General features: G+C 44.7%; 1 long non-coding RNA gene across 1 annotated transcript; it reads left to right on the forward strand.

Moving 5' to 3' along the window:
* The first annotated feature begins 8,739 nt into the window (after nt 1-8,739).
* LOC122460566 lies at nt 8,740-11,225 on the forward strand. Its single transcript, XR_006281951.1, has 4 exons — nt 8,740-8,883; nt 9,105-9,186; nt 9,748-9,998; nt 11,037-11,225. It is a non-coding gene; the product is annotated as an uncharacterized LOC122460566 (long non-coding RNA).
* Nucleotides 11,226-21,466: the final 10,241 nt, after the last annotated feature.

Below are 21,466 nucleotides of genomic sequence, written 5' to 3' on the forward strand. Positions count from 1 at the left end.
ATTCCTGAGGGCATTCTGTGCCAAAAAATTAAAAATTCTGTGCCCAATATTTTAAAATTCTGCAAAATGCTGCAAAATTCTGCAAATTTTATTTGTCAAATAAATGTGGAGGCTCCAGCACGGCATTGTGGACCACAGGCCACTGGCTGCACAGAGGTAGAAGATCATTCTGCAGCTTCCCCGGCCCCTGGGATATGGCTCAGCAGTAAGGCTGCACCCAACCCATACACAGCACAAGGACCAAGCCTGCACAGAAACACCCCAGGGCCCTGGCCTTCCGTGCCAGGTGCACCAGGTATGGGCAGACAGGCTCAGCCTGGCAGGATCCAAGTGTGGAGAGGCTTAGTGTGGGGGGATCCATGTGTGGGTTGAGAGGTTCTGTGTGAGGCAGTCTGGGTGTGGAAAGCAATCTAGATGCACAGGGGCTTGTTGGGAGGTTCTGGGTGCAATGGTAATGGGACTCTGCAGGTCGGTCCAGGTGAGGGTGGTTGGGGCTCAGCGGGAAGGGTCTGGGTGTAGGGGGAATAGAGTTCGGCAGGGGGTCCAGATGCTGGGGGAGTAGGGCTCAATGCGGTGGGGGTCCAGGTGAAACTGGCTGGGGCTTGGTGGAGTGAGGATCTGGGTGCGGGTAGCTCATCGGAGTGGTCCAAGTGCAGAGGGAGCGGGACTTGGGAGGGGGATTTTGGGTATGGGGGGGCGTGGCTCTGCAGGAGAGTGTGGATATGAGGGGGTCTATGGGTGTTGGGTGGATGGGGGAGCAGCTCCCCATACAGTGATCTCTCCCTCTGCAGCTGAAGAGTGATGGATGGGGAGTTTGCAGAGCTTCCTACAGCCTGGGGAGAAATCTGGAGGTGGGTCTGACCCAGTCCCAGAGGCAGTGCAGGGGAAGAGGAAGTTCCATCCTCCCCAATCCAGATGGGGACTAGCAGCTGAACCCGGTGCATGGTAGAAGCCACTAGTTGGGTCTTCCCCAGTCCTGCTTCCTGCCCCACAGTGGTTTACCTCTCTGCCAGCTGCCCTGGGCACCCAAAAGACTCCCAGAAGCTTGTTCTCAGGTCACCCCTGTCTTCAGGGCCCACCATGTTTCAGATGGTGCCCCTGGAGATCATTACCAGTGGTGGCCACTGGAAAATCATGAAATTCAGGGTGATCTGTGCCTTGCATTTGCCAGTCATCCTTGGTGCCCCGGGTTTATTATCCATAACCCCCTAATCTGCTGGTAATCAAGGACAATGCTCTTCTGCTCCCTGTGGTGCCAACAAGAATGCTTCCTGAGCCCCCATCCACAGTCAACCGCACTCTATGGTGCATTCCAACCCCCAAGATTCCCAGGGGAATAACAGATCTAAGATTCCTGTCAAATGCCTTGAGTTAATCTTGGTGTTCAACAAACAGAAGGCAGACACCCTATCACCCCAGTGCAGTTATGACTGCCCTACTTAACTCCACCCAGAGACAGAGGTTGCATTTGGATGCATTTATGCTCTCTTTGAGTCAGAGCTTCAGGCCCTCTGGGAGTATCTAGAGGAAAATCTACGTAAGGGATTTATTCATCCCTTCTCCTCCCCAGCTGGTGCCCCTATATTCTTCGTAGACTAGAAGGATGGTTCTCCCCAGTCCTGTGTCAATTACCAGCCATTAAATCAAATCACAGTACAGAATCTATATCCCCGTCTCCTTATCAATGAGTTCCTGGTGAGACACTGATCAGCCCAGGTCTTCACAAAAATAGACCTGCATGGAACTCATAACTTGGTCAGAATCTGGCAGGAGGATGAGTGGAAAATGACATTCTGATCTAGGTACAGCCATTTTGAATATTTGATCATGCCATTTGGCCTCTGTAATGCACCTACTACTTTTCAACTTTTTATGAATGACTTCTTCAGGGATATCCTTGATCAGTTCATGGTCATATATCTAGATGACATTCTCTCATCATCTCTGAAAATCAAGAGCTCCATGGCCACCATGTACATATCATTCTTGATTGGCTTCACCAGAATCAACTCTATGCCAAGCCTGAAAAGTGTGAATTTGACAAAGACATAGTGGAGTTCTTAGGTTACGTTCTTTCCCCAGCAGGGCTTGTCATGGACTCCTGCAAAGTAGCGACAATAATAGATTGGAAGGCACCTCAAATGTGCATGGCGTTCAGTGATTCCTAGGTTTTGCAAACTTTTACAGGCTTTTACATTAAGGGGTTTTCCAACCTGATAGTTCCCTTTACAGCCTTTCTAAAGAAGGGAGCCAAATTTGTCTGGTCCACTGATGCACAGGCTGCATTCAGTCACCTGAAAGGATCCTTCATATCTGCCCCCATCCTAACCCACCCAGACCCTATTGAGACCTTCATCATTGCAATCCCAGGCATCAGTTTCAATAGGCATAGTCCTTTCCCAATGCATGGGTTCCTGACAGCTACTTCACTCCTGTGCCTTTTTTTCCCCAGAAACTGATCTCCCCACAGAGGAAAAAAATATGGCATAAGGCATTCTGGGCCCTAAGAGCCACCTTCATGGAGTGGCAACACCTTTTTCTAAAGGGCCTGTGCCCCGTCCAAGTTTGGACCGATCACAAAAACCTAGATCACCTACAGATATTCCGATGGTTAAACCAATGCCAGATCCACTGGACACTTTTTCTATCTAGATTCAATTCTATAGTCACCTACCATCCAAGGACTAAGAATGGGAAGGCAGACGCCCCATCAGCTAGGGTGAGCACCACAAAGTAGTGGAGGAAACTCTTGCCACAGTTATCCAACACTCCCACATCATCAGAGTGACAGGTGAGGGCCATTTGATGACCATCATCTTCTTTCTACTCCCCAGCAACCTGTTTGTGGCACCAATCTGCCAATCTCTGTCCCTTTTCAAGCCATTCATCAACAACCCCTGCCCCAATTGGATGGATCCACCACTGCCACCCATAATGGTCCAGGGGCAGGAAGAGTATGAGGTCCATCATATCCTTGTTTCCCAATAAGTTGGGGTAAACTCCCATACCTATTCGATGGAAGGGCTATGGGCCATAGGAGCAAACTCAGTAGCCTATAAAAAACATCCACATCCCAGCCCTGTTACAGGAATTTAACCAACGATACCCTGACAAACCAGGACTTGGGAAAGGGGTATCTACCGTTAGAAGCACAGCTGACTCTCAGCCTGATCATTAGGCAACCCAGCAAGCTCAGCTGGGTCCAATGAGGTTTCTCCAAATGTTCATGCTTCTTGATTGGGCAGGAAAGCGTGCGGCCTGCTACTTGAGCATTGCAGGGGCAGAAGCACAGCAGCTACTCAGCGCATACCATGTCCATAGCTGCATTTGCCATGTTCCTGCTTACAGCCCTTGTTCCAGCCCTGACCCCATCTGCTTCCAGTCGTTGCTCCAGCCGTGTTCCAGGCCCGCTCTGACCTGATTCCAGCTTGCTTCCAGCCCTTCCACCAGCCCTCACTCCAGTGTTATTTCAGTCCCATTCCAGCCTTGACTCCTGTCTGGTTCAGCCTAGTCTTGCCTCCTTGCCCTGCTCCCCAATCTTGATTCCGGTTCTGATCTTTGACTTGGCTTCTTGACCTTGATTCAGCGTCCTCTTCAGCTTGGTGCCCCGATCCTGACTCTGGTTCTGCTTTAGCTTGACTCCTTGATCCTGATTCCAGCTTCACTATCAGCCTGATACATGACTTCTGGATCTATGCTCTCCACTACTCCCAACTGCCACTGCAACCACCAGATAAGGTCCTGCTCCACCCACAAGAAAGGCTGCATATGCTCCGACAGCTTCCAGGTGCTTAAAGATGCACATAGGTGCCTAGTGGAATTTTCAAAAACATCCAGTTCCCTATCTGCATCTTTAGGTGCCTAAATACCTCTAAAAACCTGGTCCTAAATGACCTTCCCAAGGTCACAGAGGAAGTCTGAGGAAGAGCAGAGACTTAAGCCCACATTTCCTTAACCACTGGATCATTCTTTCTATACTAGGTAAGCACTAACACAGGTTATTAATTAATATGTTAATTAGGCTAATAAAATGCGTCGGTGCTAGCCTGTAGACACAAGGACTTTTTTTAAAAAAAGCAACACATACAAGGAAACACAATAAATGCAGCCTCCTAATAAATCAGGGTCATCAATTTGACCCCCTTATATCCTTTTCAACCCACCCCTTTCTTAAAAGTCTGCATGAATGAATTAGTTGAAGTCAGGCTCTAAACAGTGTGACCTAAAGTCCAGAAGATTCTGGTTCTTTCTCACCAATTTCAGAAGTGATTTCTAGAGTTGAGGAACCCTCATTTAGCCCTCCCCTCAGCCCCCAACCATTTAAACCAGAAGACAGTTCTCTCAAGTGTTTTCACTGATATCAATTATTGTGAAACCATATCGGCAGGTAGGTAGGTCTCAGAGACATCTAGAACAAAACCTACTAAATCTTCATAACTAGGCCATTCAGTTCTTGGGGTTGGAATAGTTGAATTTCAGGGCTGAATCAGCAAGTGCATCTGGAACACTTGGAAAAAGAATAATCATTAGGTTTGACTTGTCAGGGAGGAGGATATGGAGTGGATAAGGGAGAGGCTAAAAAAACAGGAGCACTTGACCTCTCTCTCTCTGGGTCCTTGCTGCACTCCCAACTCCCACCCAATCAGAGACCACTGATGACCTAGCATTCAAGACTGGGAACACAGGAGGAGATTCACAGGATTATAACAACAAAAAGTTTATGTGTAGTTTCAATAAAGATGAAACCAGAAAATGTCACTGTGCACTGCAGGGGTCATGACGTTACCAGGAAGCTTTGGAGGCAGACGACAGCCAGACTGGGATAAACCTCAGCTCAACATGTTCATCTTAACCTCAACCTTCAGCCTCACCTGCTATTCTAGCCCAGGGCTTCCCAAACAGCTTTGCTAATGCACTTTAATCCGGATCTGCAACACCCTCTTCTATTCCAGTCTTGGGCTCCCGTTGCACACACTCCCTGCCCCCTCCTAAATTCTACCAAGGCTCCTCAATCCTGGTCTGCAGCACCCTTATCATTCTAATCCTGAGCTCCCCCACCACCCCGCCTCTCTCAAAAAAATCACCTCCTCCTCCTGCTTTCTATCAATACTCTCAATCCTGACATACAGCATTCCCTGCTCTTCTAGCCTTCGGTTACTCCTATAGCTTTTTTCAACACACACCACTCCTGACCTGTCGCACCCCCTACTATTCCAGTCCTGGGCTCCCCTGTCCCCTAGCTCCACTGATACATCACCATTCTAAGAAGCTCAGCATATTACATTCCTAATGACTGCAACCTGCAAGCCTCTGAAACAGAAAGTCAGGAGACTGCTGCATGACCTTGGGAATGCAAATTTCCTTTGTGAAGTCAAAGCAAGTCATTTCCTTCCTCAATCCCTTCTCTCTCCTTGGGCATGCAAGCCTGGCTAACAGGAAAACACACACACCCATTTGCATGTGCGTGAACGCACACACACAGAGCTCTGTCAATGCTAATTGCCAGAAGCTAAGACCCAGTCATCCTGTTGACTAATTTGTCAGACATTACTGACTCAGCATTTCTGGGGGACAGTTTTTTTGAAGCACTAAGTGCAATTGGAAGTAAATGGCTCTTATTGTTTTTTCCTTCCCTTCACACTGATGTCTGCACTTATGGACAATTCCTACCCAAGGTTTGATCTTGGCTTCAGCAGTGACACAAGAGGCCAGCTTGCCAGGCTGGGAGGGCCTCTCATTAAATCTTAATGAAATGAACAGGCTCCAGAGTGGAGGGAAGGAGGGGGAGTATGTGACCTGGATTGGGAAACAGAGCATATGCATGATCAGGCAGCAGCAAGGAGACAAGTGCTGACCTGAATTATAGGTGCTGTGTGGAATAAAGACAAGAGACCAACAAGCAGGTTCTGTCTCCAGCAAATGCCCCAAAATCTGCCTGAAATATGCAGCACTTCCTCACTTAGTGTTGCTACTACTGCTTGCTGCTTAAACAGGAGCACTGGCTCTGTGCCCAACCAAAAGACGTTTAGCCAAGGGCAGAAAATTTTGCTGATGAACTGCAAATGACATGGAAAATGCATACACACCCATATGCACATCCATGCACTAATGTTCCATATACAGAAACACAAACCCATGGAACCACTCCACAGATCCATATGCACATAAACAACCATGCTGCAGACATATAAATGCACGCCCATGAACCACTTTGTAGACATAAAAATACATTCCACATATACACATATCCCAAGCCACATTCATAGGAGAGCACACTCATGCACCAAAATCAGATACATATATGCACATTCATGCATCCACATCACATTCATATTCATGCACACTCATGCCACAAACATATGCATGCTCATGTTCCTATGCCACATACAGTACTCACACATTCACTCCTATACACTCATGCCATATACATACATACACACCTATCTTTGCATACATGCATGAACCCATGCCACATTCACATACATGCACAAATATGTCACATGAACACACACACACACACATACCTGCATCCACACACATACACCTAGACCCCTGCTACATTAGTTCACTGATTCTGTATTTTGTGAGGGTCTGTGTGTGCTCTGTGAATTTTGCTGTAGAAAACTAATCTGTTAGAGCGAAGGACTTTATTCTAGCTTCTTAGTCTGTTTTATGATCTGTTCTTTCCATAATGCTATGTACTTTCTTCAGGTTTTGGTCTATGTATGACTTTGCTCATTATTCATTTCTCAGTTGGACTGTTTGTATCATGAGTCTTAGTAGTTAGTTAATAACAACTGGCTAAGTCCTGAGGTTTATATTCAGTTTTTATTTAGACCTTACTAAAGCAAACCAGCACTGACGTCAATGAAAATTCTGTCTGAGTAAAAACTGCAGGTTTGTTAGTTGTGGTCTGAATGTGAAACTATTTAAGAGTGAAGTGCGTGCTTACTGCATTTAAGTTTTTGGCCTCCTAATGCTCTGTGAGGTAGGAAGCATGTGTTACTTCAGCTGAGTTCGTATCAGAAGTGCAGAATCATTCCTGTATCTTGAGTAGCAGAGGCAATCATCCTGGCTCTGCCTGTAGGATTGTTGGGAGAGTGCTTGTATGTGCATAATACCTGTTTTCAGAACTGTATGGGCAGGGATTCAATTGGAACTTTGTCTGGAGCCGATTGAATAATTCATTGCAAGTAATATTCTCTATGAATTTTGGACTCTTTTTTAGTTGAATAAATATCACAAATACATATTTCCATCATTTGGAGAGCTTTGGCTTTGTTCCATTCAATTTAGTTTGCAGTTACATCAGACTTCACTCTCACATAGTAGAATGAGCTGGATTCCATGGGTTATGTGGATTTCATTAAGTTTTAGCCAGCTATATCATCAGTAGATTGTATTTTTATAGTTGTCTCTTTATAATATAAAGAATCTGCTGAGCTCTTCCTCACAATGTTTTTTTAGACAGTCTGAAACTCCTTACTGAATAAAAGGTCCAGAAGTAGATAATTTGGGGTGTGTTCAATTTCTGTCTCTAATAGAGTTTGTTTTACAGCTTTTTCTCCAAGAATTATGATTTTGGTCTCTTGCAGGTTGACTTGTATGGCTCATCTGTTGCTGAATGTTTCTAGCAAATTAAGATTCTTTTGAAGGCTGTCTGGTGTGGATAATAATATGATCAGGTCATCAGAATATAGCAGACACTTTATCTGAGGGTTATTGGTTTGTGGGAGCCTTAAAAACCAACGAGTATTTCAGGTTGTTTTTGATGACAAAGTCCTTCAATCATGTCAGTTCAGCTACAGACTTAAGGAACTTTACAGACTAGTCCCATGCACTTCTGAACCTCTTCGAATTCAGCCAGTTCTCCTCCTTTCAGGAGTTTATACTATAATTAGTATGTCAAGAGGTCTGCTTTGGTTACAGACTTTGAGAAGTTTATACAGCAGGCTAACTGTGGACTTCTTGCTACCCATCCCAGTTTAGCTCTGAGCCCTTGTGGCTCCCTCCGCCCCTGGGAATTTCTAAATTGTGCCAGTGAGCCTACTGACTTTATATAGTTTTTATATATAGTTTTATATAGACTTTATATAGTTCAATACTCCACAATGAATGACTCAAACAAGAATAATTGAACCTCCCTAAAATATTCAAAGACACTAATTCTCATTGAAGAGGAATGAATCAAACAAATGTGGAGTTTCTAAGCCAAAGCATTTTTGAGATATAATGTTCCAACTATTAGAAGACTTTTCCAAAAGTTAAAACCCTCTCATTTTTCAAACTCCCATATTAAGAGTCTGAGCCAATTCATCTCAGTCTCTCCAAATGAATTAACCTCTGGCAGGACACCAAACATGAAAAATGTCAGGTAGAAGGGATATGTGTTGAGGAAGTTGGAGGTAGTGGTTTCAAAATCAAACTTATCATAGGAAACTATTTACAGTCCTAAATATGGAATCATTACCATGGTTCTTTGTATATATGAGAGATCCTTATTCTTGAGTATGGCTGACAAGCACTCAGGGTACATCTGAAGGAGACAGGGCAAAGGTGGCTTTAAGACACCTGAGGAGAAATGCCCCAATCCTGATCCCTGATGTAAATTAGACCAGATTGATGATTGCTGTCAATGGCCCCCAGGTTTTTTTCTTGAAGTGCTGGGAATCAGCCAAGCATAGGGAAACCCTACCCAGCCCACTTCTCCCTTTTCCCTTGCATTGTCAGGCAGGAAGAGGGTGGTTTAGGAAGCACCACAGCTGCTCTATGCTACTGGAGGATTCCCCTAACCCTGCCCTGGGAAACTCCTCTAGAGGTCAGTTAAAACAGGTCTAAGTCTCAACAGAATGGCCCATAAATAACTGGTTCCAAAGAGAGAAGGTAAAGCTCCTTGGGCTGTATTGTATGTCAAGTGTTATAAAATAACAGACTCTGATTATATTTTTGTTCCTGCTGCAAAAATTCCTCAGGTTTTCCAGGCAAATTTTAAGTTCTATTTCCTTTGCTTGAGAATATTTTTCAGATGCAAAGAGAAATTCTCAGGAGGAGAAAATCCTGTCTCTCTTATTTCAGTGCATGTTCTTTCATTTTATTTATGAAAGGAAATGGCTTCTGCTTTCATCAGCTTCACCTGAGGAACTACTGCTACAGAAAAGTTGGAGCCTGCCAACAAGAGGCCAGGAGGTGATCCTGTAATTCCATAGTCTGTCTCCCTCTCTCTCCTTTCCCTCTGCTCTCAGTCTCTCTCCAATATTTTATTAGTTTTTTTTCATTAGCTGGGAATCAATTATTTAAACAATAAGAATTTTAGAGCCATAAACTGATATCTGTAGGAGTTGCATGTGTATATCCAGGGCACTACACCAGCTAGTTAGCATCTACTTCTTTGAGCACTGCTAGCATGACCTTCAGTCCCTGCAGAGAAATAACTACACACATTAAATTCAGCAGAGGGTTCAACCCCTGCCCAAGTGTAAGGTTGATCAGCCAGATTCCCATCCCATTCTTCCACTTCTTTTCCCTCCCATTTCCAGTTGTGACAGCTTATCCCAAGAGAGCTGAGCTGTGTGTTCTGCCTTTTCCCTGGCTGAAGAATGAGTTGCTAAGTTACATTCATAGGCCCTCTTCTGAAATTAAAGGCCTTTCCTGTCTGAACAGGCTTACCAAATTAAGGAGCTCAGCTTCTGGTATTGTGGTTTTTTGTGAAGTCATGGGAGGCACAGGCAATGATGTATATTGTCCCAGATCAGAACCGTTCACTGCTCTGAAGGAAGGAGAGAGAGCTACAACTCCTGGAGACTTCGGAAGAGAGAAAGCATAGATCCAGAGGTCCAGTTTCCCAACACAGAATACAAGGAACTCTGATTTCAGGAGGAATCCTTCTTGCCACACATTAGGGAAACCTTGGCTGCCTAGTCCTGAACATGGTATCCTCCAGAGTCCATCAACACCACTCTAGAGAATGGTCCTAGTGGAGCACTAGAGAACACAACAAGGTACTTCCTACTCTTTGGGTTTAGCATGCTCCAGTCAGCACAGTGCCTGGGAAGGATGAGACCTGAACTTGAATCTCCCCCACATGATACATTTACTGGGAAGCAATGTTGTCTACTGGTTAAAGTAGGGGACTGGAAATCAGGGCTCCAGGGTTCATTCATTATATGTAATCCATCAATCAATTGATCAATGACATTTCGGATGTGCCCATCACTATACTATCTAGGCACCAAATACAAAATTAAGAGTTGTATTATATTATCCATAAACTACTCTACTTTCCTCTTTCAGTGCTCCTGCTGCTATTCTGTACAGATCTTTTTTTTTTTCCTTCTTTCTCTCTCTCAAAGTTTCTCCATTAGAGCGACAAGGTGGGTGACGTAATATCTTTTATTGGAGCAACTTCTGTTGGTGAGAGAAAAACAAGCTTTCAAGCTTACACAGAGCTCCTCCTCAGGTCTGGGAAATTTATATCACAGCTAAATACAAGGTGGAACAGATTATTTAGCATAAGTAGTTAACACATATTTCAAGGGACCATTCAAGGTGAAGTTGCCTGTTAACATCCCTCCAGTTGCGGGGGAGGAGGGAGGGGGAAGGCAGCTGGGAGGGTGGTTGTTAGTGGGTTATAGATTGTTGTAATAAGCCATAAATCCAGTGTCTCTATTCAGTCCATGATATTTATGTCCATTCTGTCTCTCTCTATTGTCACCTGTCACTGTCTCCCTCTGTGATCTAGGACAACCTCTCAATGCCTCAGGTTCTCCATCTGGGAACTATAATTCTGACCTACGTCCGTCCTAAGGGGGAGGGGTTCTGATGATTAATGAATTCATGTTTGCAAAGGACTTTGAGATCCTCTGATGAAAGTTGCTGGAGAACGGCAGAAAATTACTTTGATTATTACTAATCCTCCTTCAGGCTGCCCCTCTGGTTCAGACCAGTTTGGACCAGTGCCCAAGACACAGGTATCCATTTTAACTGACTTCTTTTCCCTGTATACAGCCTTCATAATAAAAAATATGTCTGTTTCACAGCTGCGGTATGCTGGCTCCCTAAAGGTACTGCAACCCAAGAAAAGGTGACACCTCTTTGCCCCGCCCTTCCAACACAGGCAACCTCCTACTTGTTGAGCCAGACGAGAGAGGGTGCTGCTGTTTTGCTCTCCACATTGTGAGCTGCTTCTTAAAATGTTTCCTCTTTTCGCTCTCCCATGTCTCCTGCCATGAAAACAAGTGATTGCTTGTGAGCTAATCCTGTGTAGGGATTTCATTAAATAAATACAACTGGTACTAGGTGGCTTGTTTGTCTGGGGTTTCTTTTTTTGCCTTTGCTATCTTTGGAAGGCTAATCCTCTGGAGGTCACCCAGCGATTTCAGTCACCTCCAAATAACACTTACTAATAATCTTAATAAATCTGTCTCCAAAGCAGCAGCGCTGCTGTCTGGCACTGGAGTGTGACAAGCCCCTCAGCAGCACTGCTTGGGTTGACACCCTTGTTAATTTCAGTCATAAATGAAAACTAGCATTTACTCAATAAAATTCTGAAATCTTCCAGAATGTCCTCTGGGCAGCCGTGATTGAATATTTGCTGTTAAGGGGAAGATGGCATTGGAGACCTGAGCTACATAGATTTCTTCCCTTTTTCTTCTATCAAAACAGTCAGCTGAGCCCCTCGCTATTCTCAAAAAGAAAAGCCTAGGCTTGAATAGAGACTGGGAGTGGATGGGTCATTACACAAAGTAAAACTATTTCCCAATGTTTATTCCCCCCCTCCACTCCCCACTGTTCCTCAGATGTTCTTGTCAACTGCTGGAAATGGCCCACCTTGATTATCACTACAAAAGGTCCCCCCCACCCCCCACTCTCCTGTTGTTAATAGTTCACCTTAAGTGATCACTCTTGTTACAGTGTGTATGGTAACACCCATTGTTTCATGTTCTCTATGTATATAAATCTCCCCACTATATTTTCCACTGAATGCATCCAATGAAGTGAGCTGTAGCTCACGAAAGCTTATGCTCAAATAAATGTGTTAGTCTCTAAGGTGCCACAAGTACTCCTTTTCTTTTTGCAAATACCGACTAACAGGGCTGCTACTCTGAAACCTCACTATTCTGCTTTATTTGGGTAACACAGAGTTGCAGCTGCCTAAGCTACCTCCATGAACTACACAAAACCACTGCTTGATGTTGTCTGAAAAATCAAAGCCTCCATGCCCCCATGGAAATAACGTTACCAACAAAATTGTTGGAACCTGGGGTTATAGCCCACAAATTTCAGGACAGTGCTCTACTGAGTAGAATAAGAGACTGGGAGTCAAGACTTGTAGGTTTTATTGCCATTTTTTTACTGTGGGCTTGTCTACACTTACAGAACAGCTGCCCTACTATAGTGCTTAGTGAAGACAATACCTATGCAAACAGGGGAGTTTCTTCTGTCGGCATAGGTACTCCACTTCCCCGAGAGGCAGTAGCTATGTTGACGGGAGAAGCCCTCCCATTGACCTAGCACTGTCTACAGAAGGGGTTAGTTCAGTATAACTATGTCGCTCAGGGGTGGATTTTATATACACCTCTAAGTAATGCAGTGATACCAACATAAGTTCTTAAGTGTAGACCAAGCCTGACTTACTGTGTGCTATTGCACAAGTCACTAAAACTCTGTGTTGTCTCAGGTTATCCTGTCTGTTAAAGAAGTCCATATATCCATTATTATATCCATCTCACAAATTGATTTTGAGGATTCATTAATACATAATAGTAAATATACAATTAATACTTATAGCACTTTATATCTTCAGTGAGCTTTATAAATATTAATTAATTAATCCTCACACCCCCTTGTGAGTTGTGGAGATGTTACTGGGGGGAAACTGAGGCACAAAGCGGTGACGGGAGCTGCCTAAGATGATATAGCAGTAGTAAGTCAGGTGCAAAGATGGGAAATTAACTCAAAATTTCTTGTGCTCATATCACTAGACTATGTTCCCTTTCCCAGGAAGCCTACTAGCACTCTAGTTTCAGACCCATCTCAAGTTCTTTTGTTTAATGGCTTAATTGGTGCTTGCTATGCATTCTAAGATCCTGGGATGACAGGCTCTATGCATATTACTACTATATTCTGTCTGTATGCCTCATTACATTTGGTTGATATTTGGGGCAGCTTCCCCATTCTACCACTAGTGAAATTCAATGTCAGTTAAGACCTGCCCCAAGTTTTCTTGACAGCTTTTCTACCTTCCAAGTTTCATAAGGGTTGAGTGATCATGCACTAGGGCAGGGCATGAATTCATCTTAGCAAACAGAGGATAAAGGCACTTGAGAGCAATGCCAGTGGCTCAGCTTTGATTACACTAATGGGGAAGCTAGGTGGGTCCGACCCTCAACTGACAGAAATCAATACAGAAAATGTTCACTATTGATACTGATTAATACTGGAACTGGCATAGTGGGGGCTGGACAGAAAGAGAGAATCCTGTTTCTAATACAAGCTCATCCTCCCTTACAGCCATCTCTGTAGAGTCAAGGCGAGGTTAAGCCGAACACTGAGAGATTTATGGGGTTTGCGTTTTTATCCTACATTAAACTTTTGGCCTCACCCCTTCCAGCACCTGATTAGGGTTTTACCAGCTAAACCAGCCTCCAAGATCCCAATGAGTCACTGGGGACAGACAGCTGCATTTTAGATAAGTTATTTTTATTTGCATCCTTTTCTATCTTTCTTTCCAAAATTATGAATCTTCTAGTCAGGTGCCAAATGAAGGGGAGACACATAAACCAGAACTGCCCACAGGAATTTGCGAAGTCGAAACCTTCAACAAGTTTAAAAAGAAAAAAGAAAAGAAAGAGAAGAATGTACAAGGAGCACATTGTGGAAAGGAGCCTGACTCTATGAACAACCATGATAGATTAATTTTTAGACTTTTCTACAGGAACAAGAACTTATAAGCTGGGAGATGGAAAGAGCTGAAGAAAAGAGGAATAAATGATTGGAGGGGGCAGAAGGAAGGAGAAGAAGCTGGAAACAAAAACAAAAGAGAGAGAAAGAAAAAGGTGACTGAATTTCCTTCTCACTCATGTTACTGAATCCTGAAACCTCTTGTTAACCAAGAACTATCCTCAAATTTACCTTTCTGTAGAATAATGGAAAATACACGCATATGTACATACAGAGAAACACAGACCTACAAATAAATGAGACATACACAGAAATATAGACTCAGAATAACAGACAAATATGGAGGCATACAGATAACATATAAAGTGCCATATAGATACAGGAACACACAGACAAATATGCAAAAACATAGCATATGCATACATAGACATTATCAATAAAACCATCAATACAATCCTGTTATTACTACAAGTTTCCTCCAACACTTGGCTCCCACTCTAAGGAGAACAAAAAGCTTCTCTTTGCCAGAGATTCTCCAGAGCATTTCATTCCACTCCAACATGCAAAGATATCCCTTGTAACATGCTCTTTATCTCCATCAGCTGGGCGTGAGCAATACAACCCACTTGTGACCTTGCTCTGCAGGAGCAACAGAACCCACTTGTGACCTTGCTTTGTCACAAGAGCTTTAAAAGGGCAACACTAGAGAATAAAGAATGTTTTATTCTGTTTACAAGTTTGAATTTTCTTTCTCCTATTTTCCAATTTTTACTTAATCTATTTCCAACCCTTTCTGGCTACCTCACATGCGATGGCAATGGCTGAACTCAGTATTGAAACATTCACAAGGGAACTGTATCTTAGCTACATGAATATACACTGTGCATTCCCCTAAACGTGTTTTTCTCAATGAGATCGAAATAGATACCTAGTGCCAGGCAGCGAAAGCTGCAGTTAGTTTCACATCAGTCTATTTCTGCTGCAGTGTATGTGTGTGTGCATCAGGCTGTGTATATATATATATATATATACATATATATTTAACTCCACATGTTTTAATCTGAAGAGATCATGAAATAGCAGTATAAGCGCTCTTATTGTGGTAGATTGGAATGCATTGGATCATCCACATTGTCAGGCAAGGGGCCCTGGGCAATGGAAGGTAGTGCTGACATCACTGTCTCTCTCTGGGTTTTGCTTGGAGCTGCAGACCAGAGAATGCAGTGCAGTCAGTAACCCCTTCGTGCCCCAGTACAGACTCTATCAGGCTTTCCCCTCAATCCCTTCTTTCTCGTTCTGTTTCTGCAGACACAGCCAACAAGAACAACCACTGCTGGATTGGAGAAAGGACATTTTTGGACCAGCTTAGAACTGAAAGATTCCCTTCTTTGCCTCTTTTGTGATTTCCTATCCCTCAAAAAATAAACACTACTGATTTCTACCAGAAAGGGAACAAAGGGAGTGTTTCATCTCAGTTTTACAACAACACAATAACTTTATGAAACCAGTGGTATTTGTCACACACAAATATACAATCAGGCACACACAATGTATATATGATACATGTTATACATACACACATCTATATCTATTTATAGAAACTATGTAAAATTTGACATTTAAAAACCTTAGTCTTGAAGCAATTGATCTAGATCCAAGAAAACCCCCAAAATCTGTTCCTTCAGTACCTGTAGAGGGGGAAAGGAGGTTCCAGTTGCAATTTGGGCTTCAGGTAGTTTATTTAAATGAGAATGGCCACGTTATTGTTGACTTGAGTCTGCTTTGCCTCCCAGACAGCTGCTGTTTCTGACTAATACATGCACACATTAATCTCACATTTGGACAGGTATCCACAATGTCACAAGAGTCATATTATATGGAAGGTGGCACTGGATCTGGGCAGCAGCCTACAGGATCTTCCAGAGGAACAGAGAATCCAGTGCTAGATCTGAACAGTGGCACAGGGGACTTCAGGGAAATAAGGAACCCAGCATAGTTCAAGCACAGCCCTGGAGATTTCAAGTCATGTTTTGAAATGTCATTGTGCACCTGTATCACAGCATGGATTTTAGGCTGTGTGATAGCTGGTATAATAGAAATTGGGATAACTTTGCCCACTTTGGTCTATGCAGCACCTCATGGGAGAATCATTGGGGACCCCTGAAAGCTCCTGGGCCTTAACCCTTTCCCTCACCATCTATATCTCACCCTTGTAGTGTTGAAACTGGTCAGGGAAGAATGGTCTTCATGAAGATGATTTGACTGTATATTTGCACAATTCCCAGACCAGCAACCCCCTGACTACCAAGTAGTCTGAGGGCAATTTTTTCTCTTTGCTCCTTTTTACTCTAGTGTAATGCAAAAAGAGAAACTAAAAAACACTTAGGATATGTCTACACGGCATTGGTAGTTACAGTGCCGCTCAGAGAGCGCTGAAGGGAAACTGCTGTTGTGTGTTCACACTGTCAGCTGCCTACACAATAGCGTGTTCATACTCGCAGCAGTATTCGGAGTGGTGCACTCTGGGCAGCTATCCCACAGAGCATCTCTTCCTCTTCTGCTGCAAAGAGTTGTGGGAAGGTGGAGGGGGTCATGAGGCAGCCTGGGTCCTGTCCCAATGCCCTGTGATGCACTGCTTCACATCTAAACAATCCATGTGCTTCCATCCACATTTGGCGCCATCTTTCAATGGTTTGTACTGTGCGCTCTGGAGGAATGGATCCCACACTGTTGACCAGTATGCTGCTCACTCTGACTAACATGTTATGAGTGGCAGTGGAATTATTCCTTAAACTACAAAGGCAAGAGGAGTGCAACATTGATCTCACCATGTGTAGTAGCTATGACACAAGATTGCTTGTGGCATTCACGGAGGTGCTGACCACAGTGGAATGTCGCTTTTGGGCTTGGGAAACAAGCACTGAGTGGTGGGATCACATCGTCATGCACGTCTGGGATGATGAGCAGTGGCTGTAGAACTTTCAGATGAGGAAAGCCACATTTATGGGACTGTGTGATGAGCTCACCCCAGCCCTCTGGCGCAAGGACACGAGAATGAGAGCTGTCCTGCTGGTGGAGAAGCATGTGGCAATTGCATTGTGGAAGCTGGCTACTCCAGACTGCTACCGATCGGTCGCTAACCCATTCAGACTCGGAAAGTCAACCGTTGGACTCATGTTAACGGAAGTCTTCAGGGCTATAATCGCATCCTGCTCCGAAAGATGGTGACTCTGGGCAACATGCATGACATTGTGGATGGTTCTGCACAAATGGGCTTTCCTAACTGTGGAGGGGCGACAGATGGCATGGCATATTCCAATTCTGGCACCAGACCACCTAGTACATTAATCAGAAGGGGTATTTCTCTATGGATCTCCAGGTGCTTGTGGATCACTGTGGGCGTTTCACGGACATTAACGCAGGCTGGTTCAGAAAGGTGCATGACGCACGCATCTTTCAGAACACTGACCTGTTCAGGAAGCTGCAAGCAGGGACTTTCTTCCCGGACCAGAAGATCACCACAGGGGAAGTCAAAATGCCCATTGTGATCCTGGGAGACCATACCTACCCTTAATACGGTGGCTTATGAAGGCATACACATGGCACCATGACAGCAGCAAGGAGCGGTTCAACAACAGGCTGAGCAAGTGCAGAATGACTGTTGACTGTGCTTTTGGCTGTTTAAAGGCACGCTGGTGCTGCCTATATGGGAAGCTGGACCTGGCCGATGACAATATTCCTATATTTATAGCCGTGTGCTGTACACTCCATAATATTTGTGAAGGGAAGGGTGAAAGCTTCACTCAGGACTGGACCACTGAGGCTCAGCACCTGGAGGCTGCATTTGAACAGCCAGAGACCAGGGCTATTAGAGGGGCATAGTGTGGGGCCATAAGAATTTAGGCAGCAATTTTAAGTTGAAAGCCACTAATATTTGTTGCTTTGCTCAGGAGTGCAGTGCTTGTAATGCTAGGAGGTGATTCTGATTGGTGCAGATGATGCACTATGAAGGTTTAAGAAAATGGCCTGTTGCTTTGCAGGGCTCTGGTTTCAATTAATAAAATAAAGATTGCTTTTAAACCAAAACAATTCTTTTATTAAAAACAACAACCGGAGGAGAGAGACAAACAAAAAAATACATCAGCACTGTGGGGAATGGGGGAAGGGAGGGTCCCAAGAGAAGGGGGGTCCCAGGACAGTTAAAGATTTGTGTATGTCTAGGTATCATCTCCATCCTTCTCCTTTGGAGTACAGTGCAGCGGGTACTGTACTTCAGCAAGGCTAAACTACAAACGGACAGGTGTTGAGTGCAGTGGGTACTGGGAGTCTGCAGTGGACTGTGACTGGGGAGGAGTGGAATGCAGCAGGGACAGACTGGAGCCAGGAGGTTGATAAGAGTGGGTTGGTGGTGTTTGCGAGGCACATAGGAAAGAGTTTCGCAACAGCAGCTGCAGGGGAGAGTGGGCATGGAGCTGTTTGGTTTGCCGTGCTAGTAGAGCCTGAAGCATGTCTACTTGGTGCTCCATAATGTTTAAGAGCCATTCCTTGGCTTCGTTCTGGTGTGCCACATTATCCTTTCGGTTCCTCTTCTTGGTGTCCCGCCACTCCTTCAATTCTTGTTTTTCGGCCGCAGAGTGCATCATGACCTCACGCAGAAAGTCCTCTTTAGTTCTTCATGGCCACTTTCTAATTCTGCATAGCCATTCAGCCGGCGATAACAACAGGGAGGCTGGGTTCCCAAGGTTTTATCTGTGAAGCCAAAATGCAACATTTTACAGAAGCAGTATTGTTTGCAACACAGAGACCACTGATTCAGTAATTTAAAACACAGCCACTATTCACATACCTATCATTAACTCCAGGCAAGCACACATGAGCCACAAGACCCCCAGAATGGTGAGTAACCACAGGGGCAGGGGAAATCCATGTTCCAGGATCGTACATGGGGCATGGGCCTCTTGGGGAGAGCCAGCACTGTAGGAGGGAGCCTTATAATCATTCCTGTCCCCACATTTTCCACAGGCTGTATTCATTATGGAAGATATCTTGCTGCTGTGGGTGAGCAGGGAATCAAGGGAGGGTCTTCTCCAGGACTGCGGCATCTGCCCTGGCCCTTATGCGGCTCGTCTGTGTGCAGCAATGGTACCCCCCCTCCCCGCCCCAGTGATGGCAGAGTGGTGCAGAAAAGTTACTGTTAATGGGGCAAGAAACTAAGCAGCTCTGCCAATGAACCTGCAGCAGCGGATTGCCCAGTATCTCCATGAGAGTTTCCTGGAGATCTCTGAGGTAGATTACCATGAAGTGAGAGAGTCAATCAACACCCTGTTCCACAGCTCAGACTAGGCATGTGGTGGTACACGCACCATACCGACACAAGCCTGCTTTCTGAAACCTTCCTTCCCCCAACAACTCACTTCAGCAATTTCCAAAATCAAATCACTTACCAGGGACCTCCTCTCCTGTTTCCACTTTGCCAAGATCTGACAGCTGTGACTGGCTAGCCTCCTCCGGGATAGACAAGAGCTCCTGGCTGCATGCATCTCTGAGTCGTCCTCTGCCTCCGGGTCCTTCATCCACCTCCAAATCCTCATCCAAGATCTCCTCCTTCTGGCTCGGTCCACTCTTGACTGGCACGTGAGCCACCGAAGTATCCACAGTGGACTTCACAGTGGAGGTGGGGTTGCCACCGAGTATCGCATTCAGCTCTTCGTAGAACTGGCAGCACGTGGGCACAGCACCGGAGCGGTGGTTTGCCTCCTCTGCCTTGTGGCAGGTGTTCCGCAGCTCCTTCACTTTGACCCTGCACTGCAGTGTGTCCCAGTCATGGCCCCTTTCGGTCATGTATCGTGAAATCTGTCCGAAGGTATCATAATTCCTACAGCTGGAGTGCAGCTGGGACTGGACAGCCTCCTCTCCCCAAATGTTGATGAGGTCCAGCAGCCCAGCAATGCGCCAAGCGGGGGATTGCCTGGTGCACGGAGCAGGCATGGTCACCTAGAAATATGCGCTGAGACCACTGCACTTGTCACTGAGCAAACAGGAAGAGGACTTTCAAAATTCCCAAGGAATGTAAGGGGTGGGGATGATGGTTGGTCACCTGGGGGCAGGGAAGTAGAATTCAAACTGATGACCAGAGAGGCAAGAACAGGCATTGTGGGACACCTCCCGGAGGCCAGTCGCTGTAATAGACCACGGTGTCTACACTGGCACCACAACACTATACCCCTGGCGCAGAAAGCTGTACGCCTCTCGTTGGGGTGGTTTTTTACAGCACTGCAACTCCACAGTTTCTGCGCACTAAGTGGTTTGGCAGTGTGTGCACCTCGGGAGTTACACTGCAGAAATCTCCTTTACTGTGCAGAAACTTGCCACTGTAGACAAGGCCTTAGTCACTATTCAAAGAACCCAAAGGGACTAACTCTCCTCTCCCTCCCCGCCCCCCATTAATGCCATGGAATGTGACAGAAACACTGACCTCTCCTCCACTCCCCATTTTGACCAGGAATTACAGCAGTTTCAGTGCAGGCTTTTCCATACATGGACTATGATTCCTAGACACACAAGATTATTTATGAATGTAATCTCAGCCTTAATTGAATTTCCCAGATTTTCTGGATTCCAGCCAGACTTTTGATGCAAAAGTAATATACATGGTAAAAAGAAAAGGAGTACTTGTGGCACCTTAGAAACTAACAAATTTATTTGAGCATAAGCTTTCATGAGCTACAGCTCACTTCATTGGATCTGATGAAGTGAGCTGTAGCTCACGAAAGCTTATGCTCAAATAAATTTGTTAGTCTCTAAGGTGCCACAAGTTCTCCTTTTCTTTTTGCGAATACAGACTAACATGGCTGCTACTCTGAAACCTGTCATACATAGTAAGATCTTTGGAGCAGGAACCTTGTCCTTTTACCTGCTTGGAGAAGTGCATGGTCCTCTACAGTGCTATATATAAAGAATAATAATTTGAAATTGCACATACTGGACAAACCTACATGTAGGTTCATTCAGTATGTGCCACATATATTTAAGTAGCATAGATATGTATCTTAGTAGTGTTCATGTGTGATAACAGTATGTGGTATGTGCATACACAACATATTGCTGGTGTGTATGCAAGATATACCGGGTGTATGTATGGATGTATATACTTTATAGGCTTTTGTGGTCCCCAGCCAGCTTCAAACAAAAGCTACATTTTTGTTACAAAGTCAACATCATCCCTTCTGAAATCCAGTTACATTAACAAAATATAATTCTAAAATAACACTTCATGATCCTCAGACCAAACTTTGCCCCTGGACTCAGCTTTTCCAAAGGGAACAGGAACTCATCTTCCCACCACCAGACTCCAACCATCTCTTTTTTATTCAGGGTGCAGTCTAATGAGTCACACCTGCCCAATGAGTCTGTATTAATTGAATTGCCAGTCTCTCAAGGGTTCAACACCTCTTAACAGGGTGTCACAGGAGAATCCTGGTACTCTGTCACAAAGTGTATGTGGGTGGGGATTATCTTTTATGTTATTTGAATGGGGTATGGTGTAAATATTTGTGTGTGTGTATTT

Source organism: Dermochelys coriacea, chromosome 6 (assembly GCF_009764565.3).
Source record: "Dermochelys coriacea isolate rDerCor1 chromosome 6, rDerCor1.pri.v4, whole genome shotgun sequence".
NCBI classification, from domain to species: domain Eukaryota; kingdom Metazoa; phylum Chordata; order Testudines; family Dermochelyidae; genus Dermochelys; species Dermochelys coriacea.